Here is a 19,261-nt window from a genome sequence, read left to right as displayed (position 1 = left end):
TGCTGAACCCTGTACTATTTAACTCGAAGGAACATAGCACTTCTACCTACTGGAGGAAGAAAAAAAAAAATTCCAGTCCCTTTAAAAAAAATAAAATCTTTTAAATATCAGTGAATTTCTTTCTACAAAATATGTAGAACAGACTGAATGCTTGTCTCAACATGGAGCAGTCATCACTTTTGAATAATAAACTATGCTGAGCGCATACCAGTGAAGTCTCTATACTGTACATTTCAGTAGTCTGTGTGTGGAAGATATTAAGTATAGGCTGATTAGTCTGTAGGGCAAGAGTAATGCATCTTTATAATCCAAATGCGGAAAAAAATAATTTCAATTATTATTTTCTCCATGAAATGCAGAAATTAATATGTTTATTTGTAAGGATCCAGTGGAATACTATGGAATTAACCTGAAAGGTCATAAGCCCCACAACTTGTAGTGATTTAGGCTTCTCTTTGTGTAAGTCACATCTTATGTTTTGGACTTAGTGTAGAGAAAAGATAGGAAAAGGTCTGAGGACTTCCACTTTTTATACTATTGAAAATTGTTGTGGGTCCCATGGCATTAAAAAAAAACACAAAAAAAAGGCCAAGGGGTGCAGAAATAGCAACAAATGGGTGTTTCAGCAGCTGTGTAGCTGCAGAAGCCTCACTCTTAAAAGGAGAGTAGTATTTTTATGGTTTGCCATAACGCCTTCTCAGAGGAGGCTTTTTCAGTACGGCTTGAGGAAAGATGAAAGATTTTTGTTATCATTAGGTGCAAGCATTGTGGTAGAAAAGATGTGCCTTGGAAAGAGGACAATTCTTCGGACTATCTGTGGTCAGCTAGTGCTGTTGTCCTCTCAGTCTATTGTTATACAACCTCAGGGTCATTAAAAATAAATATTTGACTGTTAGCTCTGCATAAATAGACCTTGAGTAAGTTGAACTAGAGTAGCTTTGGTGATAATGATTTACCAGGTAATCTGTCGATAATGATTCAATACTTGATAGAATTGTAATGGCCTCAGTCTACGCAGTTAGTAATGCTGTGGCAGTTTAATGCCAGCAAAATAGAAGGCTATGGAAACAGCAAGGTATACACAAAGGGCAGCTCGTTGGAGAGCTAAAGCTTAGAACAATTATTTGTTTTTCAGAAGTTTTACAGCTGCTGTTGATACTGAAAGAAATGAGAATTTGGCTTGCTGCCCTAATATTCAGCTGGTATTTGCAGAAAGAACAATATAGAAATATGTATGCATGTGTCGGTTTTGTATACTGTGGGAAGATCAGAAATACAGAATGAAACTAGGTTGGTTTTATTTTTGGAGTCTTAAGAGCATTTAAAACATATTCAATTTCTTTCCCTAATTCATATTTATCTGATTAAACTAAAATGTGCCTTATCTTCCTTTCTAGCTAATGTGATTCTAAAAGAAATACTCTGCTCTGTGTTGGGCCATTCCCTCAGGGCATACAGTCAGATCTCAGCTTCCATGGTAGAATCAGTTGTTCTTGGGACTTCTGGGGTGAGAAGAATTGATGCATTGTCTGTTTTGATTGTTACATCTTGCAGTCTTTCTACATAGTGCAATATTCCTGAAATTTATTCAGTAGCTGATACTGAAATCAAGATATTACTGTGGCTTCCAAACGGTGTTTGAATATTTTAACTTCAGTCATCTGTAGATTGGTGTGATATATTGGAGTGGAGAACATATTCTTTTCTTGTCTAATCCATCCATTCTCACTTGCCAACTTTTTACACCTGTCCAAGTCTACATTTTATCGTTCTTCCCTTCTTCACTGTACTGGGAAGTAATCAGGTGACTTGCATTTACTTGCATGGCATTACTGCCAGGTCAGTGCTGTCACTCAGCTATTCACTGAGCGTTGCCATCTGTGGCACATCAGGTGGAAGAGATGGGAAGGGCTGTCTTGCACAACACATTTTTAAGAGAACCACTACACAAGACACTGCTCCAGTCCTGCCTGCATTCCCATGGATAGGGTAACTCACACAGGGCTTGATTTTACAAATGGAGTTCTTTTACATTTTTCCTCTATTAGTTTTTCTTCTTCTCTCAATTGAGTCCATTTTTCTAGGTGCTCATATATCCTTCTGTGCCTGTCTGGTTTACACTTCTTTCTTGTTGCCTAACATAGAGCTTACCCTAAAATTAAGTTTTGGGAAGCTCTTGCTCTCTTTATTGACAGCAAATTAAGAGTGTATTATTTCTGTTAGTGGAGGATTGGCCAGTGTTGTAACCTCTCTGTTTTTCTTCCCCCTCTTCTCCCTCCAAGATTTTGTTTCTGTTACCTAGGAATAAAGTGTATAATCAGCTTTAAGCAATTATTTCTGAGCAGAGGGTATGTTGAAAGCAGTCTCACAGAAATTTCCATAGATGGTGGAAAAGTAATTTAAAATCATAAATTTTTAGGATTTTCTTGTAATTCCTTCTTAGCACCTTTTGGCTTTGCTCTGGGCACTCTCTCCTGTTTTTCTCTGAAACACATTTCCACACACACGCTTTGAAATGCAGCTAAGAATGCCTTGCAATTACTTTTATCTGGGATGTATGACTTTAAGTAAACCAATGCATATCAGAAAATATGGAAGTTATTATAGTTAACAGTATTACTGAAGTTAGCAAGTGAAAAGTCTCATCATTTAGTATTTCAAGAGCAGGAACAGCAACTTGGTATTAATTGTACTGGGTTGGTAATAGTAATTGAACTGGAATAAAGAAGTAATAGTGATGTTTAATACAGTGTATTAAAGTGTGTTTATGATGGAAAAGGCCATCCAGCATGATCCAATTGTATTGATAGCCATCATCATTCTCCACTGCTGCAGAAGTCTGTTACTGATTATTCATAACCTGGAAAGAGTTGCAAAGTGTGATCTTGTTGGGTTAGGTGATTTGCAACTAATAATGTTACCATCTTTGCTGTACAGCAACATTATCTTTCCATGGAATGAAAGACAACTTAAAAAGTGTGCATGTGGAAGACCAGGGATCTAATTACTGAATTCAAAGATCAATCTATTCTAAGCTGCCTTTATTTAAGTTGTTTCTGTCCCATTAACAGGACATATTAGAACAAAGCAAATCTTCCCCAAGTATACATTCAATTACTAGGCTTGCAGTGTGATGCAATTTGCAATTTGGTGATGCATCCTGTGCTTGCTGGATTTATAGAGTAATAAGCTGGTGAATACTGATGAACCTCACTTGAAGACAGAGGTGTTTGTAGTGTGTTGTTTGAATTAAGACAGCCATTACTTGGGATAGATATGGAGGGGAAAGCAGACTTGTTTTTATTGTGCTAAATGTTGCAGTAAAGATTGTGCCCATTTTTTTTCTGCCGTCCTGCTGTGCATCTTTTTAAGCACTTTATAGTTCCAGTCAATCACGTTGCAGCAAATTGGATTTTATTTAATAATTTAATTGGATTGGTCTTGTGAATAAGTATTAGGGAAAATCCTTTATCTGTTAAATGTTCAAAATTTTAGGAATGTTAAAATCTATTTATTTATTTACTTTTGCAAACTGCTGAACTCGGGAAAATGTAAATTATACCCATTGAAGATCATTTCCCTTGTTATGATTCTATTTGAATAAATGGAATTTCTTCAAGTGAGTGACAATAATGCAGTTGTTTCTATACTTTCTGCCTATTATTACATTAATAACATTTCTAGCTTTACTGAATATACAGAAGGATTAAGTTTTCTTGCTGTGACTCCTCATTTGAGATCTGTGAATAGTTAATCTGAGGGATGCGGAATTTTATTAAACAGTGCAATACAATGGTGTGACAGATTAAAATGCAATCAATTAATGGATTATAAAATAGCTGCTTGTAAGTAAATAGCTTGATATTATGACAAAAGAGTAGAGATTCTCTCTTGAATTAACATTGAAGGAATATAGCCCTTATGAATGTCAAGTTCTCTCTTATGTAACTAAATTATTATCTTAGTGATTCTCTTGAAGAAGAAAAGTAGAAAAGAAATATGCTGTAAATGGAAAGAAAAATGCACATTTTGATAGTTATAGTAATACTAAATGGAACTCTTGGTGATTGTTCCCTTGGTGGGTAATTGACAGTAGTGCAGATTTTAATTCATGTCTTGCCATTCCTTTCTCCTATTTCAAAACTGAGCTTGCTGTCTGTTTTTTCTTCAGCTTTCTTTATAGCTGATAGATAAACTGATAATCTTCTGAATAAAAGGTACATCTATGTGCACTTTTGTTCATGTTTTCCTTATGTGAATACATTTGTGTATAGGGTGGTCCCTGCTCACTGTTTCTGCAGTCCTATGTGTATTAGCCTATGACTTTTTTTTTTTTTTTTTTTTTTTTTTTTATTAGTCCTATGTGTATTTTTTTCCCCCTGTTTTTGTGACAGTTGCTGTGACACTGACTGGCCATTCACTGTTTTTGGCCATGACATGAGATTAACTATGTAACAGTGTTTGGTTTGCATGATAGTGAATTCATGCAATGAACTGACCTATAGATTTTCATGTGTGTGGTTAGAGCTCCTTTCTAGATAATTTTTCTTAATATGGAGCATGAAAAGATACAATTCTGTAAAACAGAACAAAGCAGTCTCAGGGCTTGTCTCTAAAATCTGATCCTCCTAGAAAAGCATAGGTTTGCTACTCTCAGAAAGGACTAATAGATATGATCACTTGTGCTTGCACACATGCTCACTATTGTGGTCTGATGAGGACAGTGTCTTCTCTTGAGGACACTGCTTTTATCTATAGGCTTCATAGTTTTGTCAACTACTGGGTAATTTGCAGATATGTCAGGTGAACATTAATAGCAGATTCTAATAAAAGCAGGTTGTCACAACTTTCCATTAAAGTATCAGATCCGGGAGCAGCTCAGGATGTCTTAAAAACTAAATTATGTACCACAGGAGTTGGTGGAGCTTTTGGTTCTTGGTTGTTTTTGAGAGCAGAGGAGAGGGAACGTGAGGTGTCTTCTGCACTCAGGCTGCAAATGTCCTTGATTGCATTAGGAAACGAACTCTGGGAAACTTGCATTATGCGCAGCACCAAAACAAGCAAAGCCATGTATGTGGAATGGAAAGCAGAGGAAATGAGAGGGTGTGTATTCTAAATGAAAAAATCCCTCAAATAGCTGTTTATCTCATAAAAGCCCTTCTTATGAGAATTGTAATAAGTTTAGCCTGGACTCTGTGTCTTGAGCTGAAATTCCCTTAAACCAACTTTATGTCCAAGAGTAATTTTTATGCCAGTACAAAAATACAGAACTTTGAATAAACAAAACTGACCTTCCCAGATCAGAAAGGATCTCCAGGGTCTTGTTTTGAAAATCTTGTTTTGAAAATCTTCTCTTTCAGAGGGAGCGAGGCAGGTCACATCCTTTTGGGCAGTTATTGAGCAAGCTCTTTGCTAGATGCCTGATTTTGGACAGAGTATATTGTAACTCTTTCAGTCAGGCTCTTCACAGCTGCAGCTATTTTGGTGGTGGTGGTGTTGGTTTTTTGGTGTTGTGATACATAAAATAAATATTTAGAATAATAAATAAAATAAATATTTAGAATTTTTCTTACAGATTTTTTTTTAACCCTTCTGTAACACTTGCATTAAGCACACCAGGTCTTGAAGAGCTTATGTATTCAGTGTAATTTTGTATAAGGGATCTTAAGGCCAATGAGGACTTTGGTATTTCTGAATCTATTCTGAAATTAGCCATACTGAAATAATAGGTTCCACTGCAGAAATAAAACTATTCAAATAGTATGAGAGGTCACATAAAGAAAGATGCCTTCAGAGCATCAAAAAAATGTGCTGCTTTCCCAGAATGAAGCCTGCAACTTTCTTAGTGAAGGCTAGGAGTTCCAGCTACAGGAATAGTTGGAACATGAAAGCAGCTCAGCAAACTGCAGTCCAAGCTCCCAGAAGCTGGGGCCTGAGAAGTTTATCCCATGAACATTTTCTTTTGTCTAAATCAATGATTTAAGAACTTGAAGATTTCAATAAACTGATGTTCCTTTTTTTTTGTTGTTTTTTGTTTAGTCAGAAAGCTCAGCTGAAAAACGCCCAGTTAACTTTTGTGTTGGTGTATTTGTCATGTTTCTGGGATAAGGGATAAGCAGATGTCACTCTCTGGCTCATTATTTATTTTTCAGTTGCTGAAGGAATTGGAAGTTACTTGATTTGATAAACTCCAAACTTTTCCTTTGATATGTAGGATGCATAATAGATTTATTTCACTGGAAATAGTTACACTTCTAGGACATGCCTTAGGCTAAGGAAGCTGCATGGGAGACAAAAGCTATTTGAGATGACAGAGAGCCCTGATGTGTTCCTCATGGTCTGCACAGCAGGTTTCTAAGAGCTCATCCAGAATGCGGTGACTGAAGTGCAGTGAATCCAACTCTGAACTACTTTGGCGGGGGAGAGGTAAGAATTGGGACATGTGGTGGGTGATAAAACCCACTTGAGAAACTGCACAAACTTTTGGATAATTACTATGAGCTTCAGACTCCTGTGGGTACACAAGATAAATAGGATTACATGTCAGTGTAGCACCAGTGCTGCAGCAAAGCATTACTATAAAATACTTGAATGAAAAAAATGTTCTCCTTGTGCATGCTCAGCTGGCATTGGCATGGTCCTCACCCCTTCTTCACCCCCAGATGTTCTTCAGCAAGCAGACTTCTTAGCTGTTCCCAGGACAGCCTTGCTTTTTCTTCACTTGCATTTGTCTGTCACTTCTAGTATCTGCTGAAATAGTTTTTCTTCCTATATCTTGTTTTCCTTTCATTTCTCTCTGCTGAAATTTTCATACATGACTCGAACCCTTGGAAAGAATATCTTGGGAAGCTACCAAAAATACTGTAATGTTAAGGAGAAAGTAATTGTTTTGAATGAGTCTGTGGAGCTCTTCTGCAAATCAAATAAAATACATACAAAATCAAAGGTAGAAAAAAAGGTAAGGGACATGAGAAGGATACATAGAGGATGGTAATAGAGGGAGAGGAGCTAGTGCTATGTTTGACTTGGATTCTAGCATTTCATGCCTAGAATCTAAATTTTAGTGTGTACTTTTTAAGACTTCTAATCACATCTGCAGTGCAGCTCCACTGATTTATACCATATCATATTTCCTTGACAACATATTTCATGCACCTATTTTGCCTAGTCATTTTTAAAAGGATTTTGCTTATCCTCTACATGATTGTATATTTATGCAAAGCACTGTCACTTCAGTGAAATCCAGATGTTTTCTTTTTGACCATATCTGATATGAAGTGGTCCAAGAGGCTCAGAATCCTGGCTTAGAACACATGGGATTTCTCTTTTGGGTAGGGTGGTTTCTTTAGCGTCAAGTTTTTTTTTGTTAAGGAAACCTGTCCTAAGATGAGAGGAATTCCTCATTTCTACAGGCACTTGACTCAACCCTGTTATTGCATGTTGAAATTAGGGAAACAATAAGGGCTTATACTTGTGACATGACTGATAATTCTTTATTCCTGTTTTCCAAGAAGAAAAAGAACACTTTTCTTTTCTGGAGGTGTTTCTCAGACTGACGAGGAAAATGCAAGTATTTGCACTTACATAAACTTTTATCTTTTTCTACAGTTTTGCAATAAGTCCTATAAAATTTGCAACATTTCACTAGTGCAAGACAGCTGTATATAAATTTTTACCTTATGAAAAGTGAAGTCTGAAATAGGGAGATTGGAAAATAGAAGAGCACTTCTGTGGCACAAGTTTTCTCTTTTTTGTGTGCTGTATATCCAGCTTTCTGATGTTGAAGTTAATGCTCTGTGAAGACCTCTCATTACTACCCATATCAGACAATCACTATGAGTAGCAGTGCCTAAAATTCAAAAGAAATTGCAATGTATGTGTATGGGAACTTGAGTTGATATGAAAAAATTAATTTGAAGACTGCTTAGAAACAAAGTTGGTTAGTACATACATATCCTGATCTTTGAAAAATATCTTTCCCTCCTGTTTTGTTTGCAATATCTAAAGAACCTTGATAAGTCAACAGAATTAGTTTCAACAACTACAACTAAAATCTCACAAGGTAAGCCCATAAACCTAGAAGTTAGAAAACTGAGCTAAACTCAGTTTCCTTTTTCATTTTGTGGTTTGAAACGTGAAAGTTTCACTTTTTTAAGATATTGTCCATAGTATTAAAATTTTTGTCTGGTGCAATCTAACATTCTCACATGAACAAATTTTTCATGTAATTTTAAATAAAAAACACCAATACCTCAGGATTTTATAACAAATAAAATTACTGCTTGTGATTCTGAACGCTTTCATTTACCAATTGCCATTGGTAAAAATAGTGAAGGCAATGAAAGAAAACTTAGTTTGACATTTTTTCTGAAATATTCCTTGGAGGATAATTATGAAGAATATTGTTTCTCCTTGACATCTGCTTTTGTATTTAAAATAATATATTAATGCTGAGCCAATGTGGTATTGTTAACATTGCTGTGTTGTATTCAGTAAAAATAGTAGGTGGATTAGTCTAGCAGAATAACTCTGCTTCTTTAAATACTGTCATTTAATAATACTGAATATTTTTTTTTCATGGGGTGATTCTGGGCTGAGTGTTCTTGCATATACCTTTTCTACGAAAGCAACGCTAAAAATGGCCTAAGACATTTTTACTTCAGTGTGGCTAGTCTGAAAGGTTATAAGAGAACAAAATTTTGGGTTTTGGTAATGCTTATGGAGCTTAGGAAAAGAAACTGCTGTGCCTCTCATCTGGTGCTCTGTAACTGGCTGTAATATAGCAAATGTACTTTAGGAATTCCTGTCCCAGATTCCTGGGACAGATGGCAAAGAAAGAGGGGATAAATACGCATCTGTGTATACCAACAGTAAGGAATTTCTGAAAATACTTCATGTAGTCAGGGTGCACAGTTTCTTGAAGGGACTGTGTTGCCAGGACCCCCAAAAGATCAGTTTGGTGCTATTCACATTTATTTTTATGTGGCTTGTCAGGGTTTTATGCTGGCAGACTTTTCAAGAGAGAATCATAGAATCATAGAATCTTAGGGGCTGGAAGGGACCTCGAGAGATCATCTAGTCCAACCCCCCTGCCAGAGCAGGGTCACCTAGAGTACATCACACAGGAACTCATCCAGGTGGGTTTTGAATGTCTCCAGTGAGGGAGACTCCACAACCTCCCTGGGCAGCCTGTTCCAGTGCTCTGTCACTCTTACAGTAAAAATTTTTTTTTCGGATATTCACCTTGAACCTCCTATGCTCCAATTTACACCCATTACCCCTTGTCCTATCACTGGTCATCACTGAGAAAAGCCTAACTCCATCCCCCTGACACTCACCCCTTACATATTTGTAAACATTGATGAGGTCACCCCTCAGTCTCCTTTTCTCCAAGCTAAAGAGACCCAGCTCCCTCAACCTTTCCTCATAAGGGAGATGTTCCACTCCCTTAATCATCTTTGTAGCTCTGCGCTGGACTCTTTCAAGCAGTTCCCTGTCCTTCTTGAACTGTGGGGCCCAGAACTGGACACAATACTCCAGATGTGGCCTCACCAATGCAGAATAGAGGGGGAGGAGAACCTCTCTTGACCTACTAACCACACCCTTTCTAATGCACCCCAGGATGCCATTGGCCTTCTTGGCCACAAGGGCACATTGCTGGCTCATGGTCATCCTCCTGTCTACCAGGACCCCCAGGTCTCTTTCACCTACACTACTCTCCAGCAGTTCAGCCCCCAACCTGTACTGGGACATGGTGTTGTTCTTCCCCAAATGTAAAACTCTGCACTTCCCCTTGTTGAATTTCATCATGTTTCTCCCCGCCCAACTCTCCAGCCTATCTAAGTCTCTCTGAATGGCAGCACAGCCTTCTGGTGTGTCAGCCACTCCTCCCAGCTTAGTGTCATCAGCAAACTTGCTGAGGGTACATTCTATACCCTCATCCAGGTCGTTGATGAAGATGTTGAACAACACCGGTCCCAGTACCGACCCCTGTGGGACTCCACTAGTCACACACCTCCAACCAGATTCTGCCCCATTGACTACAACTCTCTGACTCCTTCCTTTCAACCAGTTCCTAATCCACCTCACTACTTGATCACCAAACCCATACCTGATCAACTTATCTACAAGGATGCTGTGGGAGACGGTGTCAAATGCTTTACTGAAATCAAGATAAACCATATCTACCGCTCTACCATCATCTATCCACCTAGTAATTTCCTCATAGAAGGCTATGAGGTTAGTCAAACGTGATTTACCCTTGATAAAACCATGTTGACTGCTCTTGATGACCCCCATGTCCTTGATGTGCCTGGAGATAGTGACAAGAACAAGTTGTTCCATCACCTTTCCAGGGATGGAGGTGAGGCTGACCAGTCTATAGTTACCCGGGTCCTCCTTCTTGCCCTTCTTGTAGACTGGTGTGACATTTGCTATCCTCCAGTCCTCAGGCACCTCTCCTGTTGCCCATGACTTACTGAAGATGATGGAGAGGATGCCTTTCTGTTGTAAGAGCTGTGTAGTAGTGCTGTACAGTAGTGCTTTCTGTCTATTTTTAGCTGTATTAAATCTCAAGCACTAATCCAAAAAGATGAATTTATGGAAATGCATTTGCTTCCAAGGTTTCTTCCTGCTTTCCCTCTTCTCTCCTCCACTCCCACCAAATGCCTAATGTCAGCATTTTGAGACCTCTGTTAATTCGTCTTTGGTGAATGTAGCCAGACTTCATGTTGCAAAATTTAATATGAAGAGTTGCCTTGAGATGCTTTTCTTGTCTGCTGTTGCCTATATACAAAATGGTCCCAAATATCACATTCCTTTTGTTCTTCTCTCCAAATTGTTCTACGTAATATATGCAGAACCAAAGTTTCTTTTCATTCTTTTCTAGTCAGCACTTTTAAGCTTAGTTATCAAATCAAAAGCAGGTAAGGCACTAGAGCGTGTGAAAATCATTTCAAGGAAGGGTGCCATTCTGTTCAGTGGTTTGTCTAAACTATAGAGGAAATATTCCCTTTGAAAGAGAGATATGTCTCAAAAATTTAAGGCTATAATTATTTTTTTTTCCTCTTTTCCTTCCAACAGTAGTGATTTTGTATTGATAATTTTCTATCTGAGGTAAATAGAGACCCTTTGCTGAAATATATGAAAAGTGTGTTTTGGTCACGACAAACCCTGTAGTTTTAGCAGGATAACAAGTCATCAGATTTGTTAGTGATGTAGTATTCAAGGACAGGGTGTACTTGTGCAGCAAAAGGCAGTTTGCACAGTTTCAACTTGTACACTCTATTATCATGTCCCCTGCAATAAAAAAAAAGAATCCCACAATAGGAAAAAGCGCCAAAGGGAAGCAAATAGCCCCAGTCAAGTGGACACTGCTACACAAATGTTGTGCTTTCCATAAGTAACAGCAGTGTTAATAGCAAGCAGTATAAGTAGTATGTGTTACACAACATCAAGTGGTTGAGGAATGTTACTACACCTTTTGAAAGGATGCTAATGTTGTGTTGCCACATTGAAAGCAAAGCAATTAGGTTGACCATCTGAAAAATTAGCGTCCCCTTTGACTTAAGTTTTAGCATGTTAATGTGATTTCTCAAACTCTGCCTAAAGTAGGCTAGGTGACAGAATTTGATCAGTATTTGCATTTTTTATCAGTAAATATGAGAGGAGTTCTTAGATAGAGTAATTAAAAGGAGCATCTCTCAGTAAGATCAGTAAAGATGATAAGAATGTGTCTGTTTTGTCCTTTCCCTTCACATTATGTATCCATTTGAAAAAAAACAACAAAAAAACAGAACAGAGGCACAGGAAAAGGTCCCTACAAGAGAAATTTGTATTACAGAAAACCCTTCTGGTTCACTTTGAATAATGTTTGCATTCCCAGCAGAAGTTTATATGACAGGAAAACTGTGCTTCATTTTAAGTAATGATTGCATTCCCAGCAGAGTAGCAGCTCCCCATCAGTATGTGAATGTGTAGTGGGACAAAATAGTATGTTCTTTAAGCCAAAACCTTTACTAAATTTTAATAACAGAAGTAAATTGGCTATTCTGTCTGTATTTTTAACATTCCAGTGTCATGTTTCACCATACCGACCAAGGATGTGGATGTATAAGCATCGACTGCCACACTGCCTGTGGTTCCAGAAACAATTCACTTTCAAAGTGCAGCAGCTTTTTCCCTTGTCCTTTTGTGTCATCATGTGAGTAGTTAATACAAACAGCAACAGGGAGTGCTGTGCATAGGAGTGCTGTGCGTATCTGTGCTCCTTCCGCAGTTCTTGGGTGACTAGGACATAAAAATCTGCTATTTGAAAATTGAAAAGGTGTTTTGTGTCCCCACACTATGACATCTAAAGGAGATTGTAAGCCCATGCCTGTAATTCACAAAATGTAGTGTCTACTCCTACTCTCCAATTAGTCAAGATATAATTAATCCGTAATTTATCAGAGGTTCTCACAATAGTGAAATAACAGATATCATTATAGAGAACAGGCAGCATCTCACGAGGTAGAAATCTTAATTTATGATTGTTTTCTCTCTATAAAGCATCGTGTGTGCATAAGTGATCAAATAATACCCACCCAATTGGGAAAAGGCAGGAGAGAAGAGAAACAGGCAGAGTACACACTTGGCATCTCTATGATTACAGTGGTGGGAGAGTGTAACAAATAATCCCCATGCCTGTGATTACATAATTCCTTCTCCAGGCCTGTGATGGGCTCAGAGGCAGAATCTCAGGCAACATGTCCTGAATCACTTTGTGACATTGCAAACTACTACTTAGGAATGAAGTTTTATTCGTAACTGTTTTCATAAACACTGTAAGAAAAAAATTAGTTCAGTTGCTTTACAAGGAAATTGTATTCAATTCAATTCTAGTCTAACCAGCTTAGAAATTGTTCATGAAAGTATACTAAATATATTGCACCAATGTTGTGGGTACATTTATGCAACAATTACTTATATTGCATTAATATTTAGCTGTTGCTTAGCACTAAGGGTTCTAGTTCTCCTCATTATTTGGTTGGTTTCTTCCATCATTGGTGGTATGGTGTAGTGGCATCCACTGCAACTTCCCTATCATATTCAGTCTTTCTTGTTCTATTTCTTTTTCATTTTCCTGTTTCAAATATTTCCTCTTCTTTCTTTATCTCCTACTGTCTCACAGACTTACCCGTTCTTCCCCAACAAGTCAGAAATTAATTAACTAACGCTTATATTATTAGTGCTTTTTAAAATTCCTCTTTACTTTTTTGCTTATTTTCTTACTACTTACTAATGTGTAGTTGGACATAACTGAGACTGACAGTGAGCAGAGCTTGTTTTGGGGTAGAAAGAAAATTATTTTTTGCTTGATTTTACTACTTTCACATTTAAAATCCTCATGACAAAAGAATTAGGAGAACAAATTTCAGATGAAACAAAATGGCTTACTCTCACACTTGTACATCTGTGATGCCTTTTTGCTATCTACTTGGCAATTAACAGCTTTGAAAATTAGCTTGTGGTAAGCAGGAGCTGATGTCCCTAGAGTAGCCTATTTAAAAATTCTGGTCTCAGCAGGCAGGGCAAGGAGCAGTGTAACCCAACTGCCTTTTTGGGAGGAGCCTCTTCCTCCTGGGCCACGGGAGGAAGAATTGGATGTCTTAATTCCCCAGGAGTGGATTAGTGGAGTACAAGTGACATTTAACTTTTCTGTTGTGATGAGCTTTTAAAAAAGGCTAGTCTAGGTATGAAAACAAAAGCTACACAGAATTAAGAAGCAAGAACAGTCTTGCAAATGTAGTCTGTAGATGGTTGTATGGCCCTGTATCTGTCTATAAATAGGACCCTGTTCTCCACTTAATCTGGCACTTACTGTTGGGTGTTATGTTTTATTGCAGCAAATTATTTTGTGGCTGGATTTTTTTTTTAATCTCCTAGTCATACTGATTAAATTCTACACCCTAGCTGTTATATAGTTGTTAAACCTTCAGTAAGAGGCCTTTTAGGAGATTACCTTACAATAATTGTCACACTAAGTTTAAACTAAAATTTTAATTTAGTATTTTTAAAAGCCAGTTTAACAATTTAATAATTACTGAAATTATTAAAATAAAAAATAGAAGAAGGGGGGGGGGAAAGTGGAAGAAGGGTAGATTGCCAGTTTCCCTTCCAAGGTGCTGGCAGTCTGTTTTTGCAGGTCTTTCAAGCCCTAACCCTGGAGAGCATTTTGCTTCAAATACAAAGTATGTAAAGCTCCATGAGTTTACATTATGTCTTTCATCTCCCCTCTCTCTCTATGGAACACAAGTGTTTCCTGTGAGGGCAAGGGCATACTGAGCACTTTGGTATGACCTCAATATTTTGAAATTGAATGGGATTGGCCACATTGTCTGTTTGTCTGCCCATCTCTTAGTCCCATGCAGTATCTGTCAAGTTGCCTGTTCATACTCAATTATATCTGTTTTGACATGAAGACTGAGTTAAGCTGATGTGAGTCAGTCATCTGTAAGTGATGGTTAAGTTTGATTATGTTGTTTCTGGTAAAACTATTTAAAGATACCGAATTTGTACCATAAACTCCAAGTGAATTACAGCTGCCTTTGTTTAATTGCAGCGGTTGGCCTGCTTGCTATTCCAGCCACTGTTCAAGAAACACTTCTGTTGTGAGAGTGGAGTCATGCAGACTAAAGTGGATTGTCCTAAGAATTTGGAGGATATCTGACAGCATTACATGTCCAGCATTATGAGGTGTTTATAGCACTTTGAGAACTTGAGTGCCACGCGTGACCCATAGCTGTTACAGTAAAGTAGCAGCCAAAGTTCTGCTGGCAGATTCAGTAGGCAAATATCCCCACTAGTGAAATGGGATCATTTTCATACCACATTCCTTTCCCCTTTGGGGCCTACTCAGACCTGCTGTCTTTAAATTATTAATTTAGGTCTTCTTCTATCATCCAAAGGTCATGGTGCCTAATGTGTGTTAATGTGATGGAAGTGTCAGACACAATTAACTTCAGTAGTAAAACATGGGTTTATAGCCCTAAATGCAATGAATTTAAGTGTCTTGTAGACTGCTGTAGTCAGGGAAAGTTCTGCACCATTTAGGTTTGATGAGGAAGTTCATGTCCTCAGTTGGCAGAAACAGGGAGCAGTGGGTAGAAGTGGCACGATATGCTTCACCTCCCATGATTGCTATTACTCCTCATTTGATAGATAATATATCAAATGGACATGTAACGTCAAAATTCCACTTTCCGTCCCAGGGAAAGCCAGGCAGTAAAGTTTTACACTGCTTGCATATTCTCTCTGGATATCTCTATGCTGAGAAGATTCCAAGGCACGTTTTGGGTATCAGAACGTCTTTAATCTTGGTGCTGAGAAGGCTTCATGCTGTCAGAAAGAGATTGGCTTCTATACAGCTTGCTACTGAAATTTCAAACTTCTGCCATGAAAAATTCAGCTATTAATAGCTGTGGATGATAGAAGCGAGTAACCCAGGAGGGAGCAATAAAACTGACTAAATTGTCATCTTCTGTAATTTGTCTAATGGAGCAAGATTTTACAATTAACTGTCACTGTATCCATTTTCTGTCTGTAAGTAGGAGACAAAAAACCCACAAACAGATAGCAGATAAGCAGGAGTAAGATAAATCAATTGTAGTTGAAAATTCTGGTAGCTTTGCTGTTGAAAGACAAAAAGCAGTGCCTAGTTGTAAACGTAACTAACAATCTTGCATTTACAGTGTATCCTGAATTGCTGCAAACTTAGACAATGTATACAGAAACGAGTACTTTAAGTAGAAAGGAGGTAAACAATATTCTAAGAAGGTGATCCTTCTGGGAAAAATATTGCTCTCTTAAGTGGTTTTTAATAGTCCTGTATTATTCATGGGGCATAATTGCTCCTGGGTTGCAATTTCAGAATGGAAAAAGTGGCTTCCTCTTCTCACAGAAGAAGGATGAGACTGTGCAAATTGGTTTGCATATAAGAGAAATTGGCCAAACTTGGCTATCTGCCTTCCTCAGACAGAGGAACCCTGTTCGGTTGAGTGCAAAAGTAAAAGCCTTAAATCAAAGCCTTCAAATGAAACAGAGTTAGAGAGAAATGAGCAAAGTTCTCACTGCTGTTCAGTTTTTTCTTATCTCAGTGTTAGGTAGTTTTCTAGGAAAATGTGCTGAAATATACTGATGACACAAATAATGAGAGGCATATTTAATTCTAAGGCAGACAAAGGCATTTAGAAAAAGTAGTGGGAAGTAGACAGATAAGGTGGTGATACTGAAACAGTAAATTCCATAGTGGTCTCTTTGGGTGCAGGCAATCAAATGTCTAAACATAAACTCAGTGAGTGCAGATTAGGATAGGACATGGAAGTGAAGAATTGATGGAAGGGAAGATACAGTTTGAGAATGAGCATCAAATTGGATTTGACTGCATAATTCAATTGCCATGAACTCCAGTGTTCTAGTCTATAAACAGAAGAATTCGGTGTAGGAGAGATGTGCCACAGTGGTTGAAGTACACCTGGGAAACATCTGCTTTGCTCTCTGCACTTTTAAAAATAAGGCATGTGACTGCTGCAGCTTTCCTTGAAGCTTTTATTATATTCAGTTCTAACTTCTGGCTATTATTTACAATTGAAAAAAAAATATAAAATCTGAATATAGAACAAAGGAAAAGACCCTGCTACACTGACAGCAAAGGCAATAACCAAGCCTTTCAAAACCTATCAGTAACAGATGTTGGCAGCAAATCTTGAGTAGCTCAATAATAATCAATTAAAAAAACAAACAAACTAGGATTTGCAAAAACTTATTTCTTTTCAAGGCATGGCAAACTGTTTATAGATGGAATGTTTGCTGTGGAAAACCTTGACCCCTTATTTTGGCTGAGTGATACAGACAGCTAGACCTGGTAAGATATTTATCTCGGAATAACGTGGTAGACCTCACTAGGTTTCTTCTGTTTTGTGGATTTTTTAGGGTGTTTTTTTTTCATGTGAAGGGGGATGTTAAACACATTTGCTACATACAGTGGCTTTTTTTCCCCCAAATTGGTACTAAATGTGTGTTTAAATAATAAAATTTAAGAGGCCCATGCAAATCACAATAAAGCCCTTAATCTTACTTCAGCAAGAAAAGATCTTATTTGTTTTAATATGAAATATAAAAACCCTTGATGCTGTTGAGTGTTTTTTTGGGTTTTTTTCATCATAATGTGTTTTAAGGATTTTTATTTAAAACTGTGAAATACCTGCTAAAGACAGTTTAACTAGCATGGAATAGAAAACATTAAGATTGTGATCACCCTTTGTTTATGACAAGAGATCTTTTGGGCAGTACTTCTAGTGCACTTTAATGGATTTGAGTTTGACTTCCTACTGAGTCAGTACATACCCTCTTCATCCCTGTTTTTCCAGGCAGAGAAATCAAGGCACAGACTGTGTAAATAACTTGTTCACACCTGGTGCAGTGACACTAGTGGGCCTGGGAATGCAGTCCACTCTCTGAATCCGCCCTGCACATAACCAACCCTGCAGCATCTCCTAAATCTCAGTTGAAACGTCCTCACTAAACCTGGATTGTTTGGTTCCAAATCAATCATAATCCTGTTCCAAGAATGGCTGTTGTTCTGCTGGGACTCAAAAATTGAGATTCTTACCTAATAGGGACAAGTTTTGGTGGTTTGAGAGATTGTCCCAGCTCCAAACAGCTGGATGTTATAGTCCATGAGATCAGAGACCTCACATACAGAAATGCCTTATGTCATAAATCTGTATCTTTAAGCTCACTATTACATTAATCTTTCTTTCAAAATAATTTCCCACATTGGTATTAATTTAAAAAAAAAAAGCCAAACACCTGACTGTGTTCTGACTGTGGATTAAGTCCCCTGACAAGTAATGATATCCTATATGTTAATGTTATTGTGCAGAGGAATCATTAATGGCATCCTGTTTAGGGGACTGGTATCCATTTGTCAAGTTCTTTACTGGTTAGTGTTTGCATAATTTTATATGTACAAGATGAAATCTCTGCCCTGATCAAGTCACACTGTAAAGTACCTGAACTGTGGCCCCTTTTCAATGCTAAGTCCAAATTCCTCACTCTTCTTTGTGTTTTTGCTTTGAGCTGCTTTGTTATCTTCTCAGGGATAAGAGTTTTTTAAATTTGCTTCTGGCATTTTTGATCTTAACTTGCACTTCCTTCCAGATCCACTGACCATTTCTAAGAGGCCCATGAAAAGTAAAGGAAAAGTAAAGCTTACTGCCTGTAGGCTAAAAGGTTACCATGCAGGAGTCCAGTGTCACTGGAACATGTTCAGGAATCTATAAATCAAAAGAAGTTGACATCTGTTTGCCTAAAACCTTGACCTTGTTCTTGCAGATTCTTACCAAATAGATTTCTTCAACTCTCCATTAATTGTGAACTGCACACAAAAAATATTGCAGGCTGACAGTACCTTTGCTTCCACTTGGAGGAACCTTTCTTAGTATAAGTTCACACTATTCTAAAAGTACAGTGTGTTTCCAATCCCAGGCTGCAGGCTGGCCCCATGGTGCTCAAACTTTGGCTAAGGTCTGTTTCAAGCTTCAAAAAAAGCTTTCTAGAAAATCTGACGAGATTTTCTGAGAAATCCTCCCATGTTGATGTTACTATTTTGACTTTAATGTTTTTGCGAGGAAAGTTGAATTCAAACAACCTTGCTGATTCCAGATTAGGTAAGGTTTGTTGGTTTGCTTTCTCTGTGACCAAATGTGATATTATTTTTGGTACTGTCTCAATCTCACCGGGTGTGAGCACAACAAAATTAGTTGTCACGATCCGTGACCTATTATATCTCCTTATTGGAGTGTATTAACTTATCAGGATTTGCTGAGAGATCCACACATGGGTATCGCCTCACACAGAGGAGACAGGGGCTTATGCCCTGACTTTTTCGAGTGAATAACTTGCTCAGTGCTTACTAATATTTCCAGTAACAGCAACCAATCCCCAATTAGAATTTACGAAATGCATGGTTTATTGTGGGGAAAACAAAGCAATTTGGGGCAGGAGGTTCAAAAGGAGTGATTAAAACACATGAAATATGTATGGGTACACCTTAGTTACACACCTTATTTACTTATTTAAGTGAGGGAAGGAGGGGGAGGGATATGCCCGAATGGCAGGATTATACTTTCCCCTATAAGCTGGGGTAGCCGGAATTGTCTCACCACGCGGTGGTGCAGATCAGCTGCAGGCACTGCCAAGCGCAGGTCGCCCCCCCCCC

The sequence above is a fragment of the Chaetura pelagica genome, unplaced genomic scaffold (genome assembly GCF_000747805.2).
Source record: "Chaetura pelagica isolate M959 unplaced genomic scaffold, ChaPel_1.0 scaffold205, whole genome shotgun sequence".
NCBI lineage: Eukaryota > Metazoa > Chordata > Aves > Apodiformes > Apodidae > Chaetura > Chaetura pelagica.
Note: the sequence above shows the minus strand (reverse complement) of the source record.